Genomic DNA, 16,355 nt, shown 5'->3' on the forward strand with positions numbered 1-16,355 from the left:
ATAATTTCTATTGAACATTGTTTGCCCCTTCCTGTGTCAGTTATCTGTTTAGGGCAGGAAGCCTGCCACTCACTAGTGGTGGGATTTCCTTCCTTGTCACCGAGACATATGTTTACCCAGCTTGGAATCCCAACATTTGATTGACATTGCTTTGTTAATTGTCTCGTCTTACTAAATTTATGATTTGTTCAACTAGGAGAGTTCCTTTCTCACGGCAAAATGTATATAAGCCAGAAGATTTCTGCACTGGGTAGCCAGAACATTTCTGGCTCCATAATGCATTATGTAACTGTTTTCTTTATGGGGAATTGATCAATTAATTAATTAAATCATAAAATGTATGCATTTAGCCATGTTGCCTTTTCTTAACAAAGTTTTCAGGTCAACAGTTATGGCGCCCAAACGTGGATTGGAACTGTGGAACCGAATGGACATTTCCTCATCTCGCCAACGCCAGGACTCCGGCGCCAATAGGAACTATTTTTCCTAGAGTCCTGGACCTTGACGGGGTCGGGGTAAGTCCTTCCATTCCCAGCTTCCAAAGAACTCTCACTTTAAATTCCCTATTAAAGGAAACTCTGGGGACCGGAGACCAAGTCGCGTTAAATCGCTCTGTATTACTTAGGTCTCCTCTGGCGATCGATCTCAGGAAACTTAGTACAGGTGTTGCTAGCACTAGTGTCAATCAACTAAAGATAGCCCTAAATTACGTTGGCCACCACAGGGCTCTTTTGGACCGGTCAAAGTTACTTTATCTTACAACCAAATTAAGTTTAAAGGCCAACAAAACAACTAGCCAGTAGCGAGAATGTTTCATCTTGGGCTTGTTGACTTGGCTGAGAGAGAACAAAAGACAGGAAGCATCTTCCCTGTAAGGCTGGGAGCTGCTTCAGCACCTAGCCGTATCCTGGCAAAAATCCTTTCTTCCTCAAGGGCTCCAGTCTGTCCTTCCCTTCACTCCCTCCGTCCTATTCCTCACCCCTTTCCTTCCTCCCCTTCCCCTAGAAGGCCTCTGATCTGGGGAAACCGACGGCACCTAGATGCAATCTTTCCCCCTCGCCTTCCCCTACCTTAGACCTGAGGAAGGCAGCCGCTGTTCAAGCCTCTGTTGCCTCCCTCCTCCCCATTCCCCCTCCCCGCTTTCCCGTAAGGGCTCTGGTCCTGGAGAGGACAGTTACAATCCACCTAAGAACTAGAGGCCTGAACCTATTCCCATTGGGCCTGTTCCTTTAAGACAGTCAGAAACTTTGGGACACCAAGGCTCCCCACCCCTCCAAAGACCGCAGGGGTGCTCTGAGCAAAGGCGGCAGGATTCCCCTTTATTATCAGACCTTGGATTCTTGCAACCCCCTTTCCTCAGAATGATAATAGCCAATTCATGATAGGGATTTCTAGCAAGCTTCTAATTGCCTTCTCTCCGGGTTGTTTTTTTTGTGAGCTACGTTTGTATTTGTCCTGTTGTCAGTTTGTCTGTTGGTGTATGTCCCTGTCTGTATCATGCGTGCTGTGAATGAGTGTGTTATCTTGTAAGATTTAAATGCAAGCAGCCAGACTTTAGGGGCTGCAGCTAGGGAAATAGACAAAATTTTAACACTTTTCCTTGTCATTCTGGTCTGGCCAACCTGGAAGTACAATGGAAAGGTAGATAATCTTAGGTAAAATCATTTTAGCAGATTTGTATGTTGTGAAATTAATCAGAAATAGTTTGGGAACTGATCATTTGAAATTACTCCTAAGATTGTGGGTAGCCCACCTTTCTAGGTAAAACTTGGAAATGCCACCTAGGTCCTAGACATTCCGCCTAGCCTGTCCCAACACCTGCATATCGCCTTAGGGGCTCAGTAAATTCTGCTGCTGTGGGAGGTTGGGGGAAACATGGAAGAATCAAGCCTGTAGTGAGCATTCTCTAAACTCTGCCTGCAAAAGTCACCACTGGGACATCAGTTTATCTGCTCTTGGTAAGCTTCACTTCTCTGTTCAGTTGCAAAAAGTATTTTATCTCTGTTTGACCCATTTTTCTGATTTGTAAAAATAATTGTGCTTGTTGTTATGGGATCAAAATGATAAAATGATTGTAAAATGCTTAACATAATGACTGGTATATGTTACATTATTATCTCTCCAAGGTAATTGTTATCTTCAAAGTGGTTTTAATTGCTAAAAGTAATAAGATCAATAATTTCTGGAAATGCAAATTATACCATCTGTAGTTATTGTTGTGTTAAAACTGTATTTCTAGGATTGTATTTCTGAATTTCTCTTAGATTGTGAAAATTGAGTGACCACTGTAATCTAGAAATAGTGTTAGAACAATTTTTAATATGAATTTTGTTGAAATTAAAAGATGTTGGGAAAATTGTGTAACATCAGTTATGTTACTTTATCACTCCTGCTAACTTTCTCTTATAATGTTTTGTAACTGCCATTTAAAAAACCAGGTATTTTCACCCTTGTCTGTTAAAAAAAAAAAAAGTTAAAGCTAAAGAATTTGGCTATCTTCTATGAAGTTGTAGGATTGTTAACTAAGCTATTTGGGATTATTGTTTTAATGCTGAAACCTAAAATTGTTAAATGATTCCTATGTATGGAAAGGAGGGAATGGAGTGAAAGCTTTATTTAAATTCCTTCTGTTCATTCAGAACAGTCCTCCCATTCCTGTGGGTAAGATCATCAGTTTTAGTAAAGGAATTTGGTTGGTTAATGCAAATTCTAAACAATGAATATTACTTGCTCAGAAGTTGTAATAGATAGAGAGAATTTTTAATAATTGGCTTTTACATCAGTAAAGTTTTAAATCTGAGAAGCAAAGATATTAAATGGAATCCCTTATGTGTGTGTGTTCTGGTAAATCTTTATTGTTTATTGTAACTCCAAGAGAGTGGAAATAACTGTTATCTGATTCTAAGTTGTGATTAGTGAGACTTGCTGTTTAAGGTAAAAGGCATTTGGGACCGTAACTATTTTTGGTTTTGAGTTTGAATTTGGGTATAGTTGTCTGCATTAAATCAGTGTCTGAGACAAATGCCACAAGCTACTCAGAGGGAATGTGATCCTGTACTGTTAACAGGTAAAGTTTGTATCTGGAAAGGAAACACCAAGGGGACAGTTCTAGACTCACTCTAGGATGGGATCCCCCTGGCTCATTTTCCCTATTGTGTTCCTTTAAAAAGGAATGTTTTTCACCTGACTATTCCTGAGCCTGGCTATGAAACAGATACTGCATGATTGGAGAATTTCACTCTTATCTGAATTCAAACAGAGTAAAGGATGTTTTATCCTGTCATATTTTGTATGTCATATGTCCCTGCTTTTTCCTTCTATAGCAATTTCTATGGTCAATAACAAGTGACCAGCAAAACATGTGAGCCTTTTGTGTAATCTTACTGGGAAATCTAATATTATTTTTATCTGAAATTAGAATATATCCAGAAGTTTATGTAAACTACTTAAGACTCATCTTAAGATGTTCTCATTGTTTAAAAGGATTTTAAAAGCAACAGTGTTTTTCTGTGAGTCGTTCTCATATCTAAGAATACTGTAATAATTAAGAATTCAGTTTGTTATAATACTTTGGAAATTCATATTACTTAAGAACATTTTTGTAACAACTCAGCTTTAATGAATTTCAGTTTTAAAGGTTTATTTTTGCTTAAAAAAAAATACTTTTAGAAGAAATGTTTTGAAAAATCATGTGTGATTCTTAGAAGGCCTACTAAAGCTTCAAAATAATATACTGTTAAATTAAGCTATTTTGATCTGAACATGTAGTCATTCTATGGCCTAAGTTAGAGTTAAAGTTTGCGTTTGAATTTATTATATGCAAAAGATTTAATTCCTGAAGTATCTCATTCTTCCAGAGTGAGTATAATTAGGGAAGAATAACAATTTGTGAAACAAAGACATAATTCCATCAAACTATAAATTTAGTCATTAACCTCTTTGTTTTGTTTAAGCTGGAATGAGATTCCAGTACAGTTATGCTAGCAAAAAGTAATAACTTGTGAGCTATCTTGTCTTATGGTTAAAATGTAAAAGCAAGTGGAAGAATAGGATTGAGAGATTTGGAAAGATAAATTAAGTTCTGATTGAAACTATGAAAGGTAGATAAGATTTGGGAATAAATATGGGTTATCCAAACCCCTCTTGGTCCTAGATAGTTGTTCTGGATACTTTTGTGTCAGTTTCAGATGGTTTAAAGAGTGAGGAAGTATTTTATCTGAGGGATACCAGCCAATATTGATTTGCTATATAAGACTGGGACTGCAATTTACTATTGTTTGAAGCTCTGATTACAGGAATACTTGTCTAAGTTATCATAAAGCCAATTGACATGTGCTGCAGGCTAATGGTGGATGCTTGGAAAGGTTTTGAAGACGACCTTGGACACGGCCTAGGTAGGATCTTCCTAACTTTATTTCCCAAATGTTCTATTTCCTTTCTGATAAAGGAAATTCCCCACCTGATTACCTCTAAGCCCTGCTTTCAGCACCTGGTAACCTCATGATTACATGTCAGATAATGGCTTATTCCTGGAATCAACCAGAACTAAGGAGATCCTTTCCTTCTGTTGACATTGTCCCTCTTTCTCTTTTATAGCAAGTCTTTGTAATTAAGAAGTTCTGCAAGTACAATACTAATTCTATAATAAATGGAATTTGGAGCATCTCTGAATTATTATAATGGGGTGCAGGAATGAATAGCTTACAACTTTAACCTATATTCCTGACCAAATAAATAGATATAATATAGAGATAACATCGAGGAAATGATTAGATCAGGTAATAACACAAAGATGTAATGTGATAGATGTCTAATTAAATAGAGTAGCAAATTTTGAGGAGAAACAACAGGATCAGCCTGATTCCTCTAAGAATTATATGCAAATGTATATCACTGACTTCTAAAATTTGTCATGCTTTTGGATAATAAGATCTCAAATTTGGATTTTTGCATAAAATTTGTATAGGATAGTAGTAAAAGTAAGTGAAATTATTTCTTCTCCATTAAAATATCTGTCCAACAATTTAACAGGCAGATGAGTTCATTTTATAGTTGAACCCTCACATTTTGAAAGATTCTTATTCTAGGTACAAGAGTTAGGTAAAGATAGAAACAGCAAATAATGTGAACCAAAATTTTCTGAAATTTCATAAGTGGAGAACAAATTTTAAGTAATTGTACTACTTTATATTGTCTGAAGTATCTGGGAACTTCTAGATCTTAACCAGAAAAGCAGAATTCTCTTTTTGAACTGTCCCAAGAATAAAACCTATTGTCAAAGAAAAGATATCTAGGTATCAGATAACTACATGAGAAATCTGGGATTCAAAAAGTTTTGTTTAAATGAAAATTAAGAATGCATTACTGGGATACAAGGAACTTAATGTTAATTAACTTTGAAATAATAATTGCATTGATTTGTATGGTTCATGTTTAATTTTCTTGTTTATATTGGTGACATGTAAATCTCCCTTTCAAAACTAGTCTATTGTGAGCCTTCTAAGTTTTAATCTGTACCTGACTTAATGTAAAAATGCAATTTGTGAACTGTAAAAAAAAAACTTCATTGTGTTGTTTGAACCTAGCCCTGCATGGCTGGGAAACTGACCTATTGCTAAGTGTCTTTAGCCATGTTAACTATGTTGTATTGTTTCATTTCAATTATCAAATCATGTTTTCTGGGAGACCTTGTCAAATTTTCTGTATAGACTCTTGGATCCATCTGTCACCTCCATTGCTCCTGCTCCTGAGGGGATCATGCCCTCCAATTTTGAAAAGGCCTGAAGAAGATGCCATCAGACATAGACAACTTTCCCAAGAGCCTGGACCACACTTGCATGAAGAGTAAACTCTCACACTACTGGTTATTTAGAGGTTTTTATCATATCTTTGTTGGTCTACAGGTGAAGCCTTCGGCTTGCCTTTGACCAAAAGGAGGGAATGATAATGTTTAATATAAAATTTTGGAATAATCTCTTTGTTCTCTCTGAAGCAAACTCAGAGAGTTTCTTCCTATGTCAGCAAAAGCCAGCCAAAGCTGACTCTGCATTCCTTGGAGACCTTTAACCTATGACATATCTTGAATAATGGGTCTTTCCTTTGTATCTTATTATCTATAGACACATACTATGTTATGACATATCTTGAATAATGGTAAAGAAAATATAGACATCTTAGGTCATAATTTCTATTGAACATTGTTTGCCCCTTCCTGTGTCAGTTATCTGTTTAGGGCAGGAAGCCTGCCACTCACTAGTGGTGGGATTTCCTTCCTTGTCACCGAGACATATGTTTACCCAGCTTGGAATCCCAACATTTGATTGACATTGCTTTGTTAATTGTCTTGTCTTACTAAATTTATGATTTGTTCAACTAGGAGAGCTCCTTTCTCACGGCAAAATGTATATAAGCCAGAAGATTTCTGCACTGGGTAGCCAGAACATTTCTGGCTCCATAATGCATTATGTAACTGTTTTCTTTATGGGGAATTGATCAATTAATTAATTAAATCATAAAATGTATGCATTTAGCCATGTTGCCTTTTCTTAACAAAGTTTTCAGGTCAACACCTCCATGAAGGCGCTCAGGTTCAATCCAGCTCAGTCTCTGTCTAGCTGGGATTCTATCTGGCCCTCTTGTGAATACAAGCGTTACAAAAGCTTAGGCTCCTTAAGAGGCAACCCAATTAGGCCAATCCTTAATAAACTTTGTTTTCTTTGGCTTTCAGAAGGCTTGAGTGGAATTCATTCGAGCACGACCCTGACCGTCGCTATTTTGGGGTCCCCCATCAACACTCAGCCTCTTCAGTGGTATTCTTTATTTTGTTTCACTGAGACATATGCTACTTTGTTAATTGTCTGGTCTCATTGTGTTCACAGCTTATTCAGCTAAGAAACTTCCTTTCTCATGGCATGGTTAAAGACATATAGAGACCATAAATCTCAGGGACACAGACATCCTGGGATTGTCCTAAGATCGATTTCAGCCTGGTCATCCTTGTGTCAGACAGTCAGAAGTTTTCTTCTGGCTCGATGGTCACACATCTGCTAGCTTCATAAATACTATGAATTTAGCCTATTTGCCTCTTTTAACCAAAGTTTCAGGTGGACAGTAAATATCATTCAGGAACTTGATGTTTATTTGACCTTATGTTCCTAGGCCCAATAGAAACATCTGGAAGACAATCTCATAAATCCAATTCTCAGGAAAACAGTATAGTAATGTGTATTGATAATGTTTAATATAAAATTTTGGAATAATCTCTTTGTTCCCTCTGAAGCAAACTCAGAGAATGCCTCTTCCTATGTCAGCAAAAGCCAGCCAGGGCTGACTCTGCATTCCCTGGGAGACCTTTAACCGAAGACACTATCTTGAATAATGGGACTTTCCTTTGTATATGGTATATTAATGGTAAAGAAAATATAGGCATCCTGGGTTTCTATTGAACATTGTTTGCCCTTTCCTGCGTCAGTTACCTGTTTGGGGCAGGAAGCCTGCCACTCACTAGTGGTGGGATTTCCTTCCTTCCTTACCACCTGGGACATATGTTTACCCAGCTTGGAATCTCAACATTTGACTGATATTGCTTTGTAAATTGTCCTGTCTTGCTAAATTTGTGATTTGCTAAATTTGGAGTTTCTTTCTCATGGCAAAATGTACTTGAGACAGATGATTTCTGTACTGGGTAGTCAGAGTCACCTCTGACTCCATAGCGCTATGTAACTGTTTTCTTTGTGGGGAATTGCTTAATTAATTAAATCATAAAATGTATGCACTTAGTCTGTTGCCTTTTCTTTAATAAAGTTTTCAGGTCAACAGTATATATATATATATATATATATATATATATATATATATATATACATCTCATCAGATCATCGAGAAAAGAAGTGATATTGTTCAGACTTCATAGTACACATAATGACATATATTTCAAAAAAGTCCCAAGCCTACTCACTCATTTTCCCAGTTGCTTAGGCTGGGAAATTAAAAGAAATGTTCACTAACAATTCAGAATAGTAAAATCAAAACAATAAGGTCTTACATCACTTTGCAGCAACTCAGAGATATTTAAGTATTGCAACAATAAGACTTATTATAAAAAAAAAAACACCTTTCCAATTCACTTGCCCTTGTTTTGGAAATTTACTATGAAAGGAAGAGGAAAGGACATAGTGGAAACAATTCCAAGACTGTCCCTTCAAGGGCACAAACTGCCCTGAAGAAGGTAAAACTTCCGTAGCTCTGCTCAAATGGCAGGCAAATCCAAGTTAACTTTATGAAATAGCCAATCATGTAGAAAAATTCCACATTATTCACAGGGCATCCTTGGGAGACACAGGATTTAGGAGATGGGAAACATTTCTATTCACAAAGGAAATAGCACAATGGGGAAACTGAGTCAAAACCATCCCTCCCTTATCTTTGTAAGGCTGTCTTCTCAACCTTCCCAGGTATAAGCAGCAGCCTGTAGCAATTCTAAGATCATACTCACTTTGAACAGCTCATGGCATTTCCCTTCAATAGTACTTCACTGGTGTAATGGTAATTCAGACAATTACACCTGAAATCAGAACTCAGAACAATACCATGTTGCGCACACACACACACGCACATGCACATGTACACACACACACATGTACTCCTGAGAGATTTTCCTCAAATAATCAGTGTAGGGCAAGGTACGGCTTTTTTTAAAATTTTTTTGCAGTGGCAATTAATGAGAAAAACATTACTCTTGAATTCTTAGTAAGTCCAAGGACTTAACCTTGCTCTTTCTTTCTACTTTACATCCAGTCTGGAAGAAAAATCAATGAGTAGAATTAGAAAAACAATAACCACATTCTGTAGTGACACACATGCCCTGAATACATGATTATTCAACTCAAAACCCAGAAAACCACAGGCCATTCAAAGTCTCTAGGAAACAGGCATGCATATCTCAAGGTATTGCATATTAACCACTAAAACAAAAATCTGGGGGATGCTGGAACTAAGATGGCTCAAAAGTATAAACTCAATATATATTGATGGCAGCTTGAGTTTGATAATATGTATAATCAGTGGCCAGAGAAATCATCATCAAAAACACTTCTTTATTCTGAACAAAATTCTTAGCCACTCCCAGCCTAATCCCCTCCATCCCCTGCCAGAAATGGTTTCTCCTTGTAATGAAGGTACAAAGACTTCAGCCCAGACTCAAGCTCATTGGATATCAGAAAATTAGCACTGCAATGAAACTTTACGGATGTAACAGTCTTTAGACAACAGTCATCCCTCATTGGCCATCAGAGAAGTCATAGCAGACTGAACTCTTCACTGCAAGAAATGAAGACAGGCATTGAAATGGAGCACAGAGCTGCTTGTTGTGACATGCGGGTTCTGCCCAAATGAATTTGACCACAGCCTTCCTCCAGCCAAAGGAAAACAAGAATCTGCTATATTGGCCAGACTCTTAAAAAATCTGAGCCATTGGAGGCAACTGGAGACAAGATGGATCTTTTATACAGAAGACTGTGAGGGCAGAGAGAGGTCTAGATGGAATTAAGGGAGTGATTGCCTAAGGTGAGGTCAGACAATGAAAAGGGCAGTGAATTTACACAGTATATAACACAGTTTTGAAAGCCATAAGTCATTATCAATTTGATTTGATTTCTTTTGGTCCTGAGGCCCTGCTTCAGGTATTTCTCCTCTTCAAGAAAGCTTGGTTACTGACCCAATTAACCCATAGGTTTGGTCAAGGTTTAGACATCATCAACCTTTCAGTCCCTCTGACCTCTTACACAGGGAGAGGAAATACTCGCAAACTGGATGAGGACCCTGTGGCTGCTAAATCCCAATCTCAAGGCATATTATAGTTTCTATTTCAACTTGGGGAGATATTACAGATTTCATGGAAACGCTACTTCTATCATCAAGGCAATATTCACAGTGCTGCTGGTGACTTTGAATATATGCCAGTGCAGTTCTCAGTTACAAAGTATAACAGACTATCCATACAGAAGGCAGAAGACAAGCATTTACTTAGACACCAGAGAGCCAAATCCTGGAACCAGAAAGTTTCATTTGTCATGGTAGCCAAGAAACATGATCACGGCAAGGAGCAAAGCCATTCCAAGCCACCCCACCTCTGCAGGGGCCTTCTCACAAGCACACACTCAGGAACCTAACCCTACTCATGCCTACCTGCCCACCTGCCTGCCAGCCTGCTCTCTCCTCTGCCCCAACCAGTGCTCACTACTTTCCTCCCAGTTCTGCTCCACCCTCCCTGTTCTGCCTGGCCAGAAAGCTCCTCCCACCACATGGGACTTAGGCTTCCTGGTGATTTAAGCAGATCATATGAGCTTATTAATGAATGAGAAAGATCTTTCCATTTAAATTGCTACTGCACTACTCTCTCCAGGGGAAAGAACCGCCATTATAGAGGCTGCAAAAAGACAAGGCCCAGCAGTGGGATCTCCTCTTGGCCCTTTGGGGTCCTAAATGGCTGTTGCAAGACTCTGACAGGGACCCCAATGTCCCAGCTGACTTCTTCAGGCCACAGAATGCTAGGGAATCTTTCATCAGGGCTATGTAGGTGTGCTCATGTTCCAATAATCTGTCCAACAGAACAAGGAAGTCCATTTCATTTTTATGATGGACTGCATAAAAGTGCCAAGTGATCACTAGATTCACCCAATCTAAGAGATACTAGAATTCTTAATTTAGATTTTGTAAATCAACCTCTATCTGAAATATGAAATTATTTTCTGAAAAATTGTCCAGATTGGCATGACAATTGGGGGATTCAAAAGTATCACTCTTTATGCATATGAGGGGACAGATAAAATAAAAGCCTCAATTGACTCCTGAGACCATCTTAGCTCCAAGCTCAGGTTTGCATCCTTCCCAAGGCTGCCTTCCTGCCCAGCTAGCCTTGACTTCCCCTCAAGCCCTTGCCCAAATATCCCATCCTCCTACCCAGACTTGGCCTTCTCTCGAGGCAGCTCCAACTCCCTTACAATTGAGGCTCCAAGCCAAGCTGGAGCTATTCCCTTCAAATCTTGGACCTCTGACCAGGATAATTCCGTTCCCTTCTAAAATCCATTTCCTAATGCCTTTTGCTTTTAGCATCATCAAACAAGTCATGCAGCCAAGTTTGACAATGTGAAACAGTGGGACTTAAGACTCAGAAACACACAGAGGTGCCCCTGGAATAAACCAAGAGGTGATGGTTGGGGGTGGTGGTGGTTGTCCTTCGTTTTCCAAGAGGACCAAAAGGACATCACCACTGTGTCCACCTGTGGCCCATCAGATCATTACAAGCTTGGAATGCTCTACCATAGGTTGGCCACAGATAGTCCGTGTGAATATTTGGGGTGAATATCCCAAATGTGCACATCCTGCATTTACTTTGTGCTGTCTCATTTCTGCTTTGCTCAAAGAGCACAGCACCCTTTCTGATGTGGGCACTCCATGCTGAGCAGTCCTGTGCCAGTATCTCCCATGTTGCACAGTCAAATCCAAAGTTCTTCAGAGAGACCCTGAGAGTGTGCTTGTATTGTTTCTTCTGGCCACCAGGTGCTCCCCTGCCCCATGCAAGTTCTCCATAAAATAATCTTTTTGTCAAGCATACATTTTGCATTCAAACAATGTGGATAGCCCATGGGAGTTGCCTCTCTGAAGCATAGTTTGAATGCTTGGCAGTTCAGCTCAAGCAAGGACTTCAGCGTCTAGTACCTTCTCCTGCCTGGTGATCCTCAGAAGCTTCCTAAGACAGTTCAAATGGAAGTGATTCAGTGTCCTGGAATGGCGCTGGTAGACTGTCCATGTTTCACAGGCATACAACAATGAGGTCAGTACAACTGCTGTGTAGACCATAGTCAGTCTAATACCTCTTCTCTCCCAAACGTTTCTTTGGAGCCTCCCAAACACTGAGCTAGGTCTGGCAATGCACACATCAACCTCATTGAAAATGTATAAATCCCTGGAAAGTACACTACCAAGGTAAGTGAACTTATCCACAGCATTCAAAACTTCTCCATTTGTTGTAATTGATGGTTCCATGTCTGGATGGTTTGGTGGTGGCTGATGGAGCACCTGTGGGTTTTTTTGGTGTTAATTATTAGGCCAAAATTAGCACATGCAGCAGAGAATTGAGCCATACTTTGTTGCATCTCAGCTTCAGAGGCTGCATTGAGTGCACAATCATCTGCAAACAGGAAATCATGCACCAGCACTCTCTTCACTTTGGTCTTGGATTATAGCCTTTTGAAACTGAAGGACTTGCTATCAGTATGGTAGTCCACCTTGATGCCATGTTCATCCTCATTGAAAGCATTTGTCAACATGGCTGAAAACATCATGCTAAAAAGCATGGGAGCAAGCACATGGCACTGCTTCACTCCACTGGTTGCTGGGAAGGCACAAGAGCTTTGTCCATTATCCAGAACCTGGGCAAATGTGCCATCATGAAATTGACATACAACACTGATGAACTTCTCTGGGCAACCAAATTTTGACGTAATTTTCCACACGCCCTCACAACTAACAGTGTCAAAGGCCTTGGTCTGATCCACAAATGTTGTATACAGACATCTCTTCTGCTCCTGGCATTTCTCCTGGAGTTGCCAGGCAGCGAACACCATATCAACTGTTCCTCGGCTCTTTCTGAAGCCATACTACTTCTCTGGTATATGACCATCTTCCAGGTGAAGGATCAGCCTATTAAGGAGGATTCTGGCAAGAATTTTGCCAGCAATGAGTAAGAGAGAGATCCCCCTGTGATTGTCCCAGGACAACCTATTCCCTTTACCCTTACAGAGATGGATAATGGAGGCATCTATGACCTCTTGGGGGATAATCTCCCCTTGCCATGTAACCTGGAAAATTTCAGTCAGCTTTTGTATGAGCAATGGTCCCCCTACCTTGTAAATCTCAGCTGGAATAGAATCAGCACCAGGTCCTTTGTCACATGAAAGGTGCCTAATGGCCCTCAAAACCTCTTCTTCAGTTGGAAGTTCAGCCAAGGAGGGATTGACTTCAACCTAAGGTAAATGGTCAATGGCCTCAGCACTGATGGATGATGGTCTGTTGAGAACACTGTGGAAGTGTTCAGCCCATCTCTGTAGGATCATGTACTTATCACTAATCAATGAGGCTCCATCAGCCCTGGGTAGCTGTGATGCACCACAGGTGTTCGGTCCATAAAGAGCTTGCAGGGAATCATAAAAGTGTTTTGGATTCTTACTATTAGCATAAAGCTCAATTTGAGCCAGGAATCCTCCATCTCTCTAAGCTTTGCTTGTACTTTGCTTTTGATGGAATTAAAGGCTGCCCTCTTAGAGGTGGATGAACTATTCTGCTGGTAAATCCTGTGGAGTTCTTGTTTTTCATTTAGCAGTTTCTAATTTATCCATCATTTTCATCAAAGCAGACTTGGTGGTTGTGAGTTTTCTGACCCAGATGAGTAAAAGCAGAGCTAAACACCAATCTCTGAAAGCTGCCCACTCCTTTTCTACTCCACTGTTGCCAACTGTGTGTTGGCTCAACTTTTCCTCCAAATCAGCAGCAAACTGTTCACACTCAGAGAAGAGCTCTAATTTGTTGACATTAATTCTTCTGGTAGTCATTTTGCCTTGGGGTCAGCGCTTTTGATGAATGGGAATATTTAGCTTGGAAAGGATAAGTCTATGATCAGTCCAGCCCTCTGCACCACACATTGCCTTTGTCACTCTCACATCTTGTCTGTCTCTTCTCCTTACAATCACATAGTCTTTTGGATGCCAGTGTTTGCTGCAAGGGTGCATTCCATGAAGTTTTATTCGTGGGAGCAAAGGCACTGATGATGGTGGCATGGTGTTTTCTTGAGAGTAGCAACCACATCGTCCTGAGCCTGTCATTCACTCCTTTTGGCAGGCATGCCAGCTTGCTGATTACATTGGTTTTGATTGCAAAGCCCATGTCAGCTTCAGGGTGCTCTCCTTCACTGTGACCACTCCAGAAAAAGGTGTATCCAGCTCCAATGTCAGTAAGCTGGCCTTCATTTGCCAACCTTTTTTCACTCAGGGCTCCTATTTGGATGTGATACCTGTTGAGTTCTCTTGCAATAAGAGGAGTTCTTCTTTCAGGTCTCCTGGATTTTGTGTTGTCTATTAGTGTGCAATGGTGAGTGGAATCATCTTTGCAGATGTTTTTGGACATTTTTTTGTGTTTCAACGACATAGAGAGATTCCCTGCCTGCTATGACAATCAGGCCAGAGTTGGGTAAGCAGGCAATGTTTAGGGCACCTTTTCTAGCCCCCTTCCTCACACCAGGAGATGAGAAGTGTGATCCTTAAAAGGCTGCTCAGCCAGCAAGGGGGCTGCCAAGTCCCACTGCTGCTTCCAGTAAACAACCACCCAATGGCTTAGACCACCTGAGTGCAGGGTTGTGACTACAGCTCTCTGTATATCCACACTGGCTGCTTCATCACTTGCCTATAGCCACAGGACTTAGAGGCATAATGGTGAAATGGTGTGGGTGATGTATTTTGATTCATGTGTAATTTGAATTTAAGTCAGGCAGAGCTGCACGAAGTCTTCAGCCTCACTCTCCTCCAGAGCCATCATAGTCCAGTAGGAGGACAGAGTCAAGATAGCTGGTGATGGCTCAGGATGCAGTGGATGACCTTGGCATCTTCTGTGTCTCACCAAGCTCTAAGCACTCCATATCACTTGCTTCATCTGCCTTTGTGGCCACTGTAACAAATTGTTCCACCCACTCCACCAGATGAAGTCTTCACATGCTTGAGGTAGACACCCCTATAACTCACCAATGGATTTGAGACCCCTTGGTTTCCCTCAGCCTGGTTTGACCCGTCTGCCGAAATGGTTTACCAGAGTGTGGCTGCTGCACAGGCTGCAGCTTTTGGGACCCATAGGTGAGAGTTAGGGGGAACAGGTGGACACCAAAGGTGGAAGAATCCTGAAAAGGGCTTGGGAGCCATCACACCAAAGGTACTGGTACTGATACTGGTCCTTCCTGAAAACACCTTACAAACCAAGATGTAGGTCTTTGGCAAGAGGATGTGTGGGATGGATGGGGACAATGGTTTCAGCTGAGGATCCTTTGGTTGTGTTGGAGCCTGATGTTCTAGTTGCAACTATCCCTGCCTATCTACCCCTTGCCACACTAGTGAACCCCATGTGACCCTTAGGGTGGATTATTGTTCCACTACTGGACCCTGAAATGGAGGTGGGGTCTTGGGAAAGCTTTTCACTGGCCAGCCTGTCTCCCAGAATTGTTTCTGTTGGCTCTTTGGTCTGTGAGCATTCCTTTCTCCTTCTTCCTGAGTCCCCCAGTAACCTATGAGGTCACTATATTCTCTGTGAGCTCATAGATATGATGTCCTGCTCCCTGGATGCATCTCTGCTTTGCAACCCCCTGAGGACCCAGTCTCCCTGTTCCCTATGTTTTTTGAGAATGTCCAAGGGAGACCAATGGATAGATAGTCCAGAAATATCATTAGACATCCCAGATTCTCTGAGGGAAATTTGGTCCTCAGATGTGGGATTATTAAAATCTGCTATTCCCTTTCCCATCAAGGTTAAGAGAGGGCCCTAGTCATGCACTCCTCTGTATTCTTTGTGAGGGGAGGCCACTGAAGGTTTTACACATTACTGACTCTTTGAAGGATCAAGGCATCATCATTCTGCATAGATTTCCTTGTAACTGTTCTTTCTTCTGTATGAAGAGACCCAAATTGGACTTGGTAAGCCCATTTACTTTTTGTTTTGTGCCTGCTATTAATACTTATATAATTCCCAGACCCCAGTCATCACAGATTCTATGACCATCATCTTCTCACTTCCTTGTGAGGTGACCTATGTTACTGTGATAGATCTTTGCTCCACCTTCTTTGGTATTCCCATTTACCCAGAAATTCAATACTTCTTTGTGTTCCCCTGTAAGAATACATTGTGGGAGTGGACCCACTGGCCTCAAGAGTACACAGAAAGTCCTTCCCTGTGTTCTGCTTTTGTAACAATACTTAGCTTCCATCACTTTCAGGGGTTCATCTCCTATTCAGTACATTAATGATCTTCTGCTAGCTGTAGGCAGTCTTGAGACCTGCCAAGCTGACAGTCACCATGTTCTTCTTCAGCTTCATCTGAGAGGCTGCAAGCTTTCCACATCAAAGAGCCAATGCTGCCTCCCCCAAGGTGAGTGCCTTGGTTTCTATTTTGTCTGCTGGCCCTCATTGTTTCTCCTGAATTGCATACAGGCCCTTCAATACTTCTTGAAAATGACATCCAACAATTGTGTGCTGTGCTAGGAACAGCTTAGTACTGCTTCCAGTGGATCCTATCTAACAGTGAGATCACTAACCGCTGGC

The 16,355-nt window shown here is 40.7% G+C and overlaps 1 long non-coding RNA gene across 5 annotated transcripts in view; it reads left to right on the forward strand.

The window, feature by feature from the left end:
* The first annotated feature begins 15,409 nt into the window (after positions 1-15,409).
* Positions 15,410-16,355, forward strand: part of LOC140508216 (uncharacterized) — a 43,978-nt gene continuing 43,032 nt past the window's right edge. For 2 of the 5 annotated variants that reach the window (XR_011968337.1, XR_011968340.1), the window contains exons 1-2: positions 15,410-15,731; positions 16,072-16,182. This is a non-coding gene — a long non-coding RNA (uncharacterized lncRNA). The remainder of the gene's footprint in view (positions 15,732-16,071; positions 16,183-16,355) is intronic. The other 3 variants (XR_011968336.1, XR_011968339.1, XR_011968338.1) reach the window with 2 other exon arrangements.

Source organism: Notamacropus eugenii, chromosome 5 (genome assembly GCF_028372415.1).
Source record: "Notamacropus eugenii isolate mMacEug1 chromosome 5, mMacEug1.pri_v2, whole genome shotgun sequence".
Classification (NCBI taxonomy): domain Eukaryota; kingdom Metazoa; phylum Chordata; class Mammalia; order Diprotodontia; family Macropodidae; genus Notamacropus; species Notamacropus eugenii.